Raw genomic sequence first — 14,899 nt, 5'->3', positions numbered from 1 at the left:
TCACATATAAGCTTAATATTTCTAAAACTGACTGACTTATATGTTTCCATTACAGGAGTTAAGGAAACATCATGTGACATACATATACTGTATTTACTTTCATTTTAATTTGAGGTTTTATTTTTAACTTTATAAAATATACTGAATTGTTATCGCCTCTAGCCATTCTACTTAGAATTATAACTTTATTAACAAATAAATAAACATTGTTTTCTAGCAATTAGGAAATGCTGAGGCCAGTGGGGGGGGCACATTTCTCTTTAGGGGTGCCCATTGCGCACAATTCCCGTCGTGTCGCACCTGCATGTTTGTCACGAGCCACACAAATCACACGTGCGAAAACTAGTCACTTCAACGAACCATTTCCTTTTAAAACTAGAAATGACCGACGCAACAAAAAGTTGTAACACAAAGCAGCGCAGGTGTGTTTAATCCCATTAATGCCCGGTGACGTCATTTATCACAACCGGGACACACAACTCGGCCAGTGTTTCCACAAAGTCAAACTGATAAACGTTTACGTTTATTTTAGCAAGAGAAAGTGCCTATGAGTAAACACACTGCGTGTGCGCACACAACTTTTAACACTTTTACGCACTAGTAAAATAAAACTTACTCTGGATCTGTGCKCGACTCCGTTTGACACCTCGTTTACTTATATTTCACCTAACTGTACTTGTATGTCTTTTTCTCTCTCTATCTCCCTTTCTTTCTTTTCTCTTCTTTGTCTTTAGCCGACGTGCTACCAGGCCGTGCTCTCTGTTGGGACTGTGGTCGCTGTGGAAACCGACTCCTCTCTCGCGACACCTGCGCGGGTGCGCGCGTGCTGATAAACTTTGTGTCTGCTATCTAATTCTCAACTTTAGACCGGTTATTACCGCGTGACTTCTGTTGTTGGGGCGAATAAACATCGAATTCAAAGGCACTAATTCCCTTATTGCCTGAATAATCACGAGCAGTGGGAATTATTTTTTCTAATTGATGCCAACTCGCAGCATCAAGATAAATTTAATAGCGTTGATTAAAGCTTTGAACCCAAGTTTATTTTATTCCTTAGCGTACTTTAGAGTTGTCTTTAGTCATTGGAGAAGAAGTTCTCCAGATATTTCGTGTTGACAAGCTTTTAAAGATCAGAAKCAAAGTGATTTCCCATTGGTCCCCATCAAAATGTGAAGGAATTAATTTGATAAGGGCGAATTACAAAAATATAGTGCACGGGTCCACATGAGGCTTTTAGTCTGGATGGAAAAGCATTACTATATTTTTACTACACAGTTTTAAATGTAAAACAACAAAAAAAATTGAAGTCTATTTACCATCTTGTCTGTAAGTTTATGTGTACTGCTTGATCAATTTGCATTCATCTTTTTTCCTTATAATAAAAAATAAATTGTCTAATCTTGAATTCTTAAARCATTTGGCCCACAGTTTGATAAGTTTTGTTCATCCAGCTCATTATATTCATCMATTTGGGCGGTGTTGTCATGTACTGATAAACAAAACTTTGAYCTGAGGGTCCATCTCATTTTGCATGGATAGTTCTTTTCATGTACAAGTCAACTTGTGCCAGGGGAACTAACGCAGTGTTTCCTAAATCAAACTAAATTTAAACTAATTATCATTAGGATTTTTAGCCTCTGTTACAAAAAGTGTAACAAAAGCCTATTAAATAAAACAAATAAATATGATGTTTGATAAGGATCTTTGTTAAATTGCTTATCAGCAATATTGTTTACCCACACAAAGCAATAATCACGAGTTTGTGTGACTTATTTTGTGGGTCGAATGTGGAAATGTTTGTGAATCTCTGCATCATTTACAGATGATGCTTTTAAGCTGAAAACAAGCTGTAAGGTTGTGCACCTTATGCTGGACAATACAAAATCCTAAGAAAATAAACAAAAGAGCACCTAAACAAATTGAAGTATTGATTTATCTGAACACAAAACCCTATTTCATTTTGTTCCAGTTCATCCCACACAGCAAAAAAAAAAAACAGAGTGTTAAAATGCCAGTGTTAAACTTTTCAGTTGATTTTAACTCCTGGAGTCTTTTCAAATACTTTCTAAGTTAAAGGGGACCTATTATGCAAATTTCACTTTTTAAAGTTTTTTTTTACTCAACTTTGGGTATGTACTTCTTTAAAAAACAGTCCTAGGACCAAAAAATGCACCCAGGGGCATATTTACTGTAAGCAAATGTATTTTTAATGTATATTACCGACAAGTTTTATACTTATGTCATTTTGTGATGTCACAAGCCGTATGACAACCCACCGGAACCTGCGTTCAGCCCCTCACCTAGCAAACCCCGGGTGAAGCTCCACCTCCTCAATATTAAAAGCCATCACGGTTGTTGTTGTGCAACGCGCAGCTCATATCACAACAAGCCTCCAATAGGGCAATGGGTAGAGTGTTGGAGCAGAGCTCCTGGAGCAGGAGATCAGGGTTTGAGACTGGCAAGGACACAATTTAATTATTTATTTTCATTCGTTAGGAACATGTTTTCTCATGTACCATATTGTTTAGCTTATTGCAGCCTTGTTAAAGCCTATTTGTTCGAGTTTCTGAGGTATTTTGACCGCTGCTGCTCCCTGCTCTGGTAACAGAGCACAGAGCAGAGGATGGGGAGGGGAAAAAAAGAAGCTGCGACCATGACTCTGCTTCTGGGTCTCACTCAGGGTCTCATATGGTTGTACAACGGAGCTTCTGCTATTATTAGCCATGCTAACGTAAAYGCTGGCTTTGGAGGGCGGAGTTAATGTCAACMGATTTTTGGAGGGCGTTACCAACAGAGCTCATTAACATAAACAGCTCTTCTGAACGGAAGTCAGAGCAGGCAGAACTAGAAAAYGGGAAATTTTATTATCTGAGAATCATTTTGTGCATTAAATTGAATGAACATGGTCTGGATAGCCCGCAGACATGCCATAAAAAATTTCTAGGACCCATAATTGGTCTCCTTTAACTGACAGCCAGTGTTGGTGTTAATTCACAAAGTTGATTTCACCAGTGTTGTCATAACCCTGGAGAGAGTTAAATAAGCTCCAACCACTCTTGAGTAACACATAAAAGTGTTAAATGTCATATAACACATAAAAGTGTTGTTATTTAACACAATGTAGTGTTGATTCTGAAAAGCCCCGCCCTCTTCCACCTCATGCCATCTGAACAAAGCAAAGGATGCTGGGTAATCTGGTAGAAATTATTTGTTTTGCATGTGTATGACTTAAAGATGTTCATGAGTGTAAAGACGARTTGATCTGCTTTGTTGTTTGGTTCACGTTAGTTAGTTGTCCAAGTTTAAGTTTGTGTTATTGGTCACAAATCGACACCACGAGAGGTACTTCCTCTTATGTGWAGGTCGACTTTGTTGTGCTGTTGTGTTCACACACATAAAGAGTTGACCCCAACTCTGAGCCAGAGTGTATAACTCATACTGATTTTATATGTTAAGCTACTAAATGCAGAATGCACTTTACAAGTATTGAAAAACAAAACAATAGATGTTAACTCATTAACATAATGATAAAACACAATTCTAGTGTTAAAATACACTTAAATTGACACAATTCATGTTAAAAATTTAACACTAACCGTGAAAGGGAATAACACAATTTTGAGTTAAAAGTGCATTTATGCAATGTCATACAAGAACACCAGTGGGTGTCAAATTTTAACACTATTAAAGAGTGAATATTAACACTTTGAAAAGTATTAATATTTAACACTTTTAAAGTGTAATTTTATCTCAGAATCTGTCGAAACCATTTAAACTCAGAAAAAGTGTTMAATTTAACACTCYGTGAGTTAAATTAACACTGATCCCATATTAAACTTTTGTTTTCTTTTCCTGGTGCAGTTTTAGCAACGAGGTTTTCAGAGCCCAAGCACCGAACTTTATCACAAAATTGTTCCTGTTTGTTGAAGCAGTGTCATTCAAGAATGCTCAAACAGACTGACTCTTGTACATATTTCTAGAATCATTATATTTCACGACAAAGGAGACAAACTGTYAGCCTAGACTTCCCTCCTTCTTTTAGCTCCTCCAGCCTTGTCATCCTCTCTCCACTCCGCAGCACAATAATGCCATAGCAAGCACACCTCCTCTTAGCTCCTAAACCTTGTTTTTTTTTCCTCTTTCCCTTAGTCGGTCTCTCCCTCTTCCAACATTGTTGGCACATAACCTATTGCTCCTGCCATAAGGGAAGTGTGGGTGTATGACTTATCGAGCGTGCCTTTGAGCTTGTGTGTGTGAATGGTCATTTAGGGTTGTGACCCTCCAGCTGGATTCTGTCTGTGCCGCTAAACAGTGACTCCCTCCTGCTCCTGTTCTCTCTCCCAGCTCTGCCTGTTCAGACAGCGGGGCGTGCGGCGGCATACCGATGAGTCGGAGGGAGGAGAGGCTTTGGGCRGTGAAGTGATGGCCTGTGGAGGTATGGGGCGAGAGCTTTTGGGGTGGGGGTTTGGTGAGGCCAAAAGGCACACGAAAGAACGACACAAGAGGAAGAACAAGAGAGCAACATGATGCATGAAAGGAGGGCTACAACCGCGGAGCTGTTGCAGGAAAAGGACAAGCACTGTTCTGTGAAATGTCAGGACCATTTAATTCATTAGGAGGCAATCATTACGGCACTGCACTGAATGTCATCTGCCGGGTTAAACATTTTCTAGCAGCCAAATGTTGAATGTATTGTATACTGACCGCTTGACAACGATTGGAAACATTTTAGAAAAGAGAGTCTGGAAATAGAAAGCGCAGTCGGCCACCCTGAGGTAAAATCAATCCCTGCCGCTGTTTAACGTCGGCGCCGCACTGAGAAATCATTTGCTATACATTCAAACTCATAAAAACAAACCAAAGAGGCCTGATCAGAAAAACAATTAGTTTTTTTAACGTGTCTTTACTTCATGTCCAATATTCCTGATTGGCGCAATTCTGCAAACATTATTAAAATCTCAAAAGTCAAGCGGTTGAGTAATGTCTGCACGGACCGAGGCAGCATGAGGGGTTGAAGCTATTGCACTGCTATTGCAGCTTAGAGACACCCAGTGAGGCGGTCACAGTTAAAACAGTGGTMGAAGATAAGCAAACATTGCATGTCAACTGTCTGAATTTCAAGGCAACCAGTGTTTAGTCTGCTTAAAGATGCTGTCTGCCATGAAGGATTTTAATCTAAGTCGCCACTACAACACGTTGCATWCAGTTAAATATGAGTTTACTGAAGTCACAAGTACATAAACCACTTTTTACCAGAGCCACACAGGAGCCTGCACTCGAGGCAGCTTTGCACTCCAGCTTGTTAAAGTACTTTTTGTTTGCTTCAAATGTTTTGTACTCATATTAAACAAGAGTACCACTTGTTACACGTGCATTTAGGCATGAACTGTATGTTGGTTTTGTTCACATGAGTAATTGTCATGTGAAGAAGGGGAGTTTGAAGACATTTATTTAGTCATTTAGAAACTGATTGTAGAAGCACCACACTATATTCATAATTTTCCTTTTTAAGTATTGATTCTCATAYACATAATAAAAACTGTTGATGACAYATCAGGAAAGGGTTTTTGCATGAGTGTCTGCGATTCAGCCATTGGCCAGTAGTCRGCGTACCAGGCACTGAAGAGCCATGTACGTATAAGTCGGGACTTCCGGTTCCCTTTCAGCGATGGTTTCGTGCCTGAACAGACAGCATTAAACCAGCGTTCACTCCAGCAACTGGTGTTGTATGGTCCATTCTCTTCACATTTTAATCTATTCAATATTTATGTGGTTTCGTCACGATTTCAGTTAACCAACACTAGATTTTCTTACAGTTTAATAAATATTTTATATGCACAAACRGTTTTAAAACTAGTTTTGTTACATTTGGGTAAATGTAACAATGTGGACCTCTGCTAGTGTCAATAACAAATTGTGGCCAATCATTTAAGTTGCTCAACTCCWGTCTAGAAAATTGACAATGAAGTACAACAACTTTGCATTTAGTTGAATAATTTACCACAAAGACGCTCTCTAAAGTTAGTTGAATTGAAACACTGGACCAGCTCTTCACTCTCACCTGGGTCCTTTAGAGGTCATGGGAGTTTACCCAACAGGTCTATATGTGTTTTGTGAACTTGGAGGTACATTATTTGTTGTTACAGCGAGTAAAATAAGTATTGAACACGTCACCATTTTTCTCTAAATATATTACTAGAGGTACTAATGACATGAAATGTTCACCAGATGTTGGTAACAACCCAAGTGATCCATACATACTAAGAAATCAAACCATAAATGCCCAGAAATGAAGTTATTTGTAATAATGTGGAATGGCACAGGGAAAAGTATTGAACACATGAAGAAAGGGAGGTGTAAAAAGGCATGGAAAGCCAAGACACCAGCTGAACTCTCTCAGTAATTAGAAAGCAAGCCTGCCCCTTGTCAGTGCAAGTTAATATCAGCTGGTTCAGTCCCAAATGATGGCCAGGTATCACACAAGAACCATCTGATGATGGATAAAAGTAAAGAGCTGTCTCAAGACCTTCGCAACCTTATTGTTGCAAAGCATAATGATGGCATCRGTTACAGAAGAATGTCTAAACTTCTGAAGGTTCCAGTGAGCACTGTTGGGGCCATAATTCAGAAGTGGAAAGAACATCATTTCACCACAAACCGACCACGACCAGGTGCTCCTCACAAGATTTCTGACAGAGGAGTGAAAAGAATTATCAGAAGAGTTGTCCAAGAGCCAAGGACCCTTTGGGAGAGCTTCAGAAAGACCTGGAATTAGCAGGTACGTTTGTTTCAAAGAAAACAATAAATACTGCACTGAACCACCATGGCCTGTATGCACGCTCACCACGCAAGAGTCCACTGCTGAAGAAACAGCATGTTGAAGCTCCTTTAAAGTTTGCTGCACAACATTTAAACAAGCCTGTGTAATACTGGGAGAATATAGTCTGGTCAGATGAGACCAACATTGAACYGTTTTGGATGCCAGAATACACATCATGTTTRGAGGTCAAATGGCACTGCACATCAGCCCAAAAACACCATACCAACAGTGAAGTTTGGAGGTGGGAACATCATGGTGTGGGGCTGTTTTTCAGCATATGGTACTGGCAAACTTCAAATAATTGAAGGAAGGATGAGAAAAAAATGTACAGAGACATTCTTGATAAAAATCTGCTTCCATCTACCAGGATGATGAAGATGAAACGTGGCTGGACATTTCAGCAAGACAATGAGCCCAAACACAAAGCCAAGGAAACTCTCAGTTGGTTTCAGAGAAAGAAACTAAAGCTGCTGGAATGGCCCAGCCAATCACCTGACCTGAATCCAACAGAAAATCTATGGAAAGAACTAAAGATCAGAGTTCATAGAAGAGGTCCACGAAACCTTCAAGATTTGAAGAGTGTTTGTGTGGAAGAATGGGCCAAAATCACACCTGAGCAATGCATGCCACTAGTTTCTCCATACAGGAGGTGTCTTGAAGCTGTCATTGACAACAAAGGCTTTTGTACAAAGTATTAGATAAATTTCAGTAAGTGTGTTCAATACTTTTTCCCTGTGCCATTCCACATTATTACAAATAACTTCATTTCTGGACATTTATGGTTTKATTTCTTTGTATGTATGGATCACTTGGGTTGTTACCRACATCTGGTGAAAATTTCATGTCATTAGCACCTCTAGTAATATATTTACTGAGAAAAATGGTGACGTGTTCAATAATTATTTTGCCCGCTGTGTAGGCCAGTGGTGTCCAAAGTCAGTCCTCAAGGGCCGGTGTCCTTGATGGCATAATGAGGAAGCCTGCTAATTAAGCACTCATTAGGTTCAGCTGTGTTGAACCCAGGGCAGCTCCTAAAACATGCAAGACACCGGCCCTTGAGGACTTACTTTGGACACCACTGCTATAGGCCATTCAATTCAATCTCTGCACAAGTAAATAAAACCTTTATTCATTGATATTACACATTTTTTAGATTAAAGTTAAAATGACAATTTCACGTGGCAGTACTCTCTCAGCCTCAGTACCATTACATTCCACCAACATTGATCTTGTTGTCATGCTATATATATATATATATATTTGTTGTGGTTGGTGTTGTTTTCCTAGCTCTGAAAAACATTTTTATCATCTAGCAATAGAGATTTGTAGTATCTGTGATCTGAATTCATTCCCACCTGCAAGGTTTAATCTCCGACAACACGTCCTGTAAATCTGAAAATTCATATYGCTCAACTTCTTATGGCTAAACCCACAAATACCCCACTACTCCCACTCCCCTTCTCAGGCCAAGATTGAGAATAAGATATGCTCAGTGTGTGGGGGGAGATGTCAGGGTAAAATATGCGAGCTATAGGTGATGAAGAGCCAGAGATGGAAATGAAGGGGAATGAATTTCTACAGCCATCACTGTAGACCTCAGTGGGACGAGGAACATGGATAAGAATACTTCTTCATGAGCTCGACACAATGAGGAGAGTCCAGCGGACTGACTCCTCATTCTTYTTTGACTTTTGCTCCATTGGTCCCATGAAGGTGAGGAGTTATCTGGGTTTGAAACAGTTTGCTTGTTTAGAGAAAATATTGATACAAATACATGAGCGTGAATAAGTTCAAATGTCCTCAACATGCGCTATGCATGCACCTAAAACCTAAAAAAAACCTTCACTGAGCCTAAGAGGAAAAAAGGAGACATTCAAATGAGGACTTAGTCTATTTATTTTTACAGTCTAACCAATGCAGTGATGAGATGGCTGCATGAGAGACAGATAGGAAATTAGAAAGGAGGGTGAGAGAGAGTGGTACAGAGCGAGCGAGTGACAAAGAACTGCGGTGTGAGTGAAAGAAAGAAGGGCGAGAAGGAGCAAGGAGGATATCAGGGTGTCAGGAACTGATGGCTGGTCATTGCGTGTCATTGAGAAAGAGACAGAGAGGTAATGAGAGCCGTGGTGGAGCGGAGAGAGGCCAGAGGGCTGCAAGCAAAGGCCAAGTGAGAAATTGAGAKGTGGAGTGCAGAAAGGGAGGAGGAGATGGATGGGCGAGGGAGATGACAGTCCGGGAGGGGGGAGTGGGGGGCACGGAGGAGCGTATATGTGAGTAGCTCTCCATCATGTGGAGTAGCTCGGGCTGATGGCTCTGTGTCACGCCCCAGATGGCTCCTCGACGCAGCTGCACGCTGAGAAAGTGCCGACTTAGAAATCACACATCAGGCAAAGCTCAGACGAGTTTCTGACGGCAGCGGGCGAGGGCTTCGGTTTCACTGGGCGGCAAGCAGGGATTCTGACGATCACCTGATGTAATAAAAGAAACATGGAAGGTGGTTAGAAAATAAAAAAAGAAAGAAAAAGTTAAGTAGCGCACAAAAAAAGAGCCGTGTTATCTGAAATAAATGAAAAGATAGACGAAAAACGATGATTTACAATGATCAAACTCTTTTGGAAGACAGGAATTATGGAAAAATGTGGCAAGGAGGATAAGGTGATGTTTGGAAAGATAAAACAACTAAATGTTCARCAGGAGAATGTGAACTGTATTCCACCAACGGGTTCTCAAACTGAAGGTTTGGCAGGATCACTGACCGATTAAAGCTGCACCAAGCATGTACCAACATTACTTGTTGTTTTACTACATTATAGAAAACTCTAATACTTGGTGTATATTTTCAGTTTGACCACTTTTCTTTAACCTCTTTTTTTTTTCTTTACAGTTTTACAGACATGCAAAACACTGAGCTGTCCCTCTACTGCCATCTCAAGGCTACAGATGGAACATGGCTATGGCTGAACCAGTGCATGTGTGACTTTCCTTTAAAGCTAGGGACGAAAAAAAGTGGTCACGATAACCAGGAAGTCCATAATAAGCTTTTGGGAATGGGATTTCAGTGACATACAAGATGGCTTTTGCTATCTATATTTGTGAGCATATTAGTTGCACGAGCAAAGCAAGTAATCAAGTTTTATGTGTTTGAATGAGACAAGACAATCTGTTTACTGTATGTGAGGTCCGTTTACAGCATTAACTTATTTATTTGTTTCAATTAAACTCATCTTAACCTGAATTTAAAAGGTTTTTATCGAGTCATGCATAGGTAGACAATACACTGTCCAGGTATACATAAACGTGTAAGAAATACACAATAGTGGCAGAAAAAGCAGCTCATAAATGCTCAAAACTAATTCATAGTGAAGGCTTTGGTTCGGTAGCTTGGATCAATGGTTTCCAAAAGTCAAGGTCAGAACCCCACTATTGGTCATGAAGTAAGGTCTTGCAATGACCTTCTAAAGTAGATTCAAATCATTGCAAAAAGCATATATTTGCATAATTGCTGAATTGTGATTATATTATTAACAGGAAGGGCATAGGCATGTACTTTTTGACACATGAGCATTAAGATGGCCCTCAAAAGACCAGCTGTAATTAATTTTGATGTTTCATGTTTAACCTCAACTAAACACAAAACATCATGTTCCTCCTCTCATTGCTACGGCTGAGCTCCACTAACAAACATCAACTGAGCTCTACATGGTATGTCCTGCATAGAAACAGTTTTAACAAAGTCCACTTATAAACACTGAAAAGTTCCATGTGTACAACTGACTAAATGCGAAATAAATATTACTGAAATATTCTAACAAGCATAAGAGAGTTTTACTCACTGTTGAGTTGTGGTGAGTAGCCATCTTGAATTCTGAACTCTCCCACTTTCTTGCAGGGAATTTCCACTGGAGTGGTGTTCCAGTTTTAATTCACAACTTGTATGTGAATTTAGTTTAGCTTATTACGGACAACGTGCAAAAAAGTAAAACAAATAAAATAAAATAAAAACATTATTAAAAGAAGTTTTGCAAAAGATTTAGCTTAAATTAGATTCCATCTGTTGTCTCTGAACRGGAGAGTAAATAATCTGATCTAAAATCATACAACATGCATTAAAAGGTCCATTTATGCCCTTCTGTATATACTACAATCACTATACAAAATCATTAAATCACAACAACAAAAACAGTGAGAAATTATAAATTCCCAGTACAACCGGGCTGCAGCAAAAGTAGCTGGCAAAAGTGCAGAGAAATATAGTTGGCAAATTTTGCAGATTACCGGCTACATTTGAACCCTGTGCACCTTCACCTGTTGATTAGATGCTGTCATTTTGCAGGTAAAACAATTTACATTATGATATAGTAAATGCTAGTTTTAAAGCAGCATCTGCTTATTTTAAAACATTAATACTCTCACGGGCCGCATAAAATGCTGTGGAGGGSCACATTTGGCCTGCTGACCTAGATAGAGTTTGACACGTGCAATAAATGATCCTTTGTTCCTCTCTCAGATATGTCTTGTCTCCTTCCGATGTTAAGCCATGTTCACCTCAAAAGCAGCTCACATTTTTTCTCTTCTTTTTTTTGCAATAAGTCACCAAATTTCCCAACCTTTCATTCAGGATCCAATGGAGCTGTGACGGTTTTGTGGTCAGCGTTGCGGTCTKGTAATCCTGGGGCTATAAGTTTGTGCCTGGGTTGCATCAGGAAGAACATCCAGCGTAAGATCAATTGCCAAATTTTTCATGCGAGTTTGCTCTCTGTGGGAGCACCCCCCCACTGGAACAGAGCAGCCTAAAGAAAAAAATTTATTTGTGTTCCAGTAGAACAGATGGGATCTAGCCTGGGCCTGATGATGGACCTATTCAGGGTGAACCCCCGCTTCTCTGCTGGAGACAGGAAGCAGCTCGCTGCGACCTGGAAAAGTAGTAAAGTAAAATGGATGGCTGGATCAGGTTTGCACTGGAGCGGTGCATTATCGCTAATGTCATTTATTTCCCTCGCTCCAGTCACTGCATTTTTCCTGTTCCCACCTCCTCCATGTCAAACACCGAAGTCTTAACTACTGCTTTGTGATGTGATAGTGTATTTAATTAGCTTTATTAATCTGTGTTCATTTGTTCGAGCCAGCTGATAAACATCCCTGATTTTATCCCCTGCATCAGGCGACACCACGCGAATACTGATTAGCTATGGATTACTGGCCATCTAAACAAAATATCTGTTACCACACACATGCACATGAGCAAAAAGACACCAAAAGAGAGGAATTCAAAATCTTCTTCTCGTCGTATCTCCACTTATCATCTCAGGTTATCCTCATGAACATACTGTAAGGTGCATACATGCACACACACACACACACATACACACACACACAGGCACAGTACTTGGGCTGGACAATTTTTTTTTTGTCATCACAGCACTTCGCCAAACAGCCTCTGATTAAACAGCAGCTTAGAGCGCTTTAATTTCATGGAAGACCAGACAGCGAGGGAAGGAGTGATGGAGAGAGAGAGAGCGAGAGAGAGAGAGAATGGGTGTATGAGAGGAGGCAACAGATGTGCGTACAGGGAGAGGGAAGAGAGGTGGAGGTGAGGACAGAAACAGGGGAGGATGAAACACGCTGCAGGGAAAAAGAGAGAGGGAGCCGACGGACGTGATGGACGGAAGATGAGACAGACAGAGTGGGACACATTAAAGAGGGGAGATTACTTAAGCAATGGAAGGCAGCGGTGATGGACAGGATATGGAGGGGAAACACGTTGGAGGAGGACAGCAGGAGAGGGGAGATAAAAGAAATCAAAAGTAAGGAAGAAAGTGAGAGTTAAATAAAGAGAAAGATTTGAAGGCCTGTTCAGAATTAAATTAAAAGAGAGAAAAAAAATTTTGAACRGGAGAAAGGAGGGTTGGAGAAGATAGGCGCTGCAGGCAAGTGGTGCGGCTTCAATTTTTCAGTCGCATAAAAGATTCAAATCTGAGCTAATATCTGTGAGCGCTGCATTTTTTTCTGATTGGTCTTGTGATCCGTCACACAACAAACTCTCTCCTCTTATCAATACACTCATAAAAAGAAGGGGGGGTGGGGTGGAAAAAAAAGAAAAAAAGTTTCACCTGTTTCCAGTTTCTGGTTGAATGGCAAACAGAGAGGTTGTTCGAGGCTATCAGGGAGGCCAAACTGTCACAGCAGGCTCTGAGCAAACAAAAAGTGAGCAGATGTGTCAGCAGAGCCTATAGAGCGCATGAGAGGAGCTAAGCCTTCAGCCTGCAGCACTTTAAACGTGCAAATGCTCATTTTTGGTTGGGCATTTCTCTCCTTTCAAACATATTATTCTATATGTTCCCACACTGCTGAGGTTCAAAGAGAAACAATAATCAGAAAGGAGAACATAATGTCCAAACGCACACACACACACACACACACACACACACACACACACACACNCACACACACACACACACACACACACACACACACACACACACACACACACAGGAACAAAGAACTGTTTAAATACAGTAAAGTGTTCTGATACATTAAAGCACTTTATTGTTTTGCTTTGAAAAACTCACTGTGACCTTACAGAGAACTTTGCGTAGCTTTAGSTATGAACTCCATGCTGCAGTAATATATGAATATTGATGCCACATCCTTTACTTTTGAACTGCCTATTCTGTTGATCGACTTGACTCTTGGATGCGTGCGGACTGTATAAGTTGTGCGTGTGCTGCACACCGCGGCTCACCTTCACTCTCTGAACCCTGACGAGAATAATTTTAGCACAAACGTTTCAGCGATCTGAGCGCGCACGTCGACATCAAACACCGGAGCTTCCAGGCTATTGAACTGTAATGTTTGCTACTTTCAGTCTTTTATAGCTTTTTTGATCTTCTTCAACCGCCAAGTCCAATTTATCAATCAAACCGACATTTGAAAATGTTTCTGCATGTCTGATATGAAGCTCAGCTCTGCGTCTTAAAGAAAAAGAGCAACAAAGAGGGAAATACCACACAGAAAGTCAATTGAAGATGACTAGAAAGCAGGATTTTTTTCTTTTTTTTCTGGGTCATTGACTTCTGTTWATATTATATTATGAATCTTGAAACATGTGGAGTAGCATGGCTGCATTTGAACATTTTTACATTCAAAACACACAGTGGAAGTGTGCATCAGGAACAACCCCACACAGCAAWATGTGTCTGGCCTAGTTCTGAACCACACAATGCACTAAGGGTGTAAATCACCAGTTTACAGGATAGAGAGATCAGCTGAGCGGCTGCTGCTGACAGTCCCTAAAACTAGGCTGAAGCTTGACAGAGCATTTGCTGTTGTCGCTCCCAAGTCATGGAGCAATTTACCCCTGAGTGTCAAACAGGCCTCCACTCTTCCTGTTTTTAAATCTCTTTTAAAAATACACTTTTATTCTTGTTTCGTATGGCACCTTAATGTGAACCTGGTCTTGTGTTGTATGTGTTGTATATTTATTTTATATTATTTTATGTATTTTATTTCTTTTATTGTCTTAACTTATTTTTGTCCTATCGTACATCACTTTGGTTACACCTGTGTTTTTTAATGTGCTGTAGAAAATGATTGATTGATTGATTGATTGATTGATTGATTGATTGATTGATTGATTGATTGATTGATTGATTGATTGATTGATTGATTGATTGATTGTTTGATTGATTGATTGATTGATTTTATATCGATTTGTTGGCATTGCATTGACTTCCATTAATTTCTACAGCCTCACCCTGACCCCTTATGGTGCTTTCACCAAACACGTTTTGAGCATCAAAATCTCATCCAATGCTTCAAGTTGGATGGTCTCTGTTTAATGGCGGATGAAACTAGATACCGCATAGCGGCAACATAATGACCCCCACATGCACAAATGCACCACAACACAGAAGTCTTTTTTCCTAATAAATTTCATGCTACTAGGTGCATCCCAAAATTGTAGTGGTTTGGGTGGGGGTCTTTTTTCTTTCTTTCTTTCTTTCTTTCTTTCTTTCTTTCTTTCTTTCTTTCTTTCTTTCTTTCTTTCTTTCTTTCTTTCTTTCTTTCTTTCTTTCTTTC

At 40.0% G+C, this 14,899-nt stretch overlaps 1 protein-coding gene across 1 annotated transcript in view; it reads right to left on the bottom strand.

Moving 5' to 3' along the window:
* zbbx (zinc finger, B-box domain containing) overlaps window positions 1-841 on the bottom strand; it is a 66,349-nt gene extending 65,508 nt beyond the window's left edge. Inside the window, exon 1 of the mRNA XM_014012839.1 lies at window positions 617-841. The gene's annotated coding sequence lies outside the window, so the exon portion shown is untranslated. The remainder of the gene's footprint in view (window positions 1-616) is intronic.
* Window positions 842-14,899: the final 14,058 nt, after the last annotated feature.

Source organism: Austrofundulus limnaeus, unplaced genomic scaffold (assembly GCF_001266775.1).
Source record: "Austrofundulus limnaeus strain Quisiro unplaced genomic scaffold, Austrofundulus_limnaeus-1.0 Scaffold95, whole genome shotgun sequence".
Classification (NCBI taxonomy): Eukaryota; Metazoa; Chordata; class Actinopteri; order Cyprinodontiformes; family Rivulidae; genus Austrofundulus; species Austrofundulus limnaeus.
The sequence above is the reverse complement of the archived record's forward strand: the minus strand, read 5'-3'. Positions and strand labels throughout refer to the sequence as shown.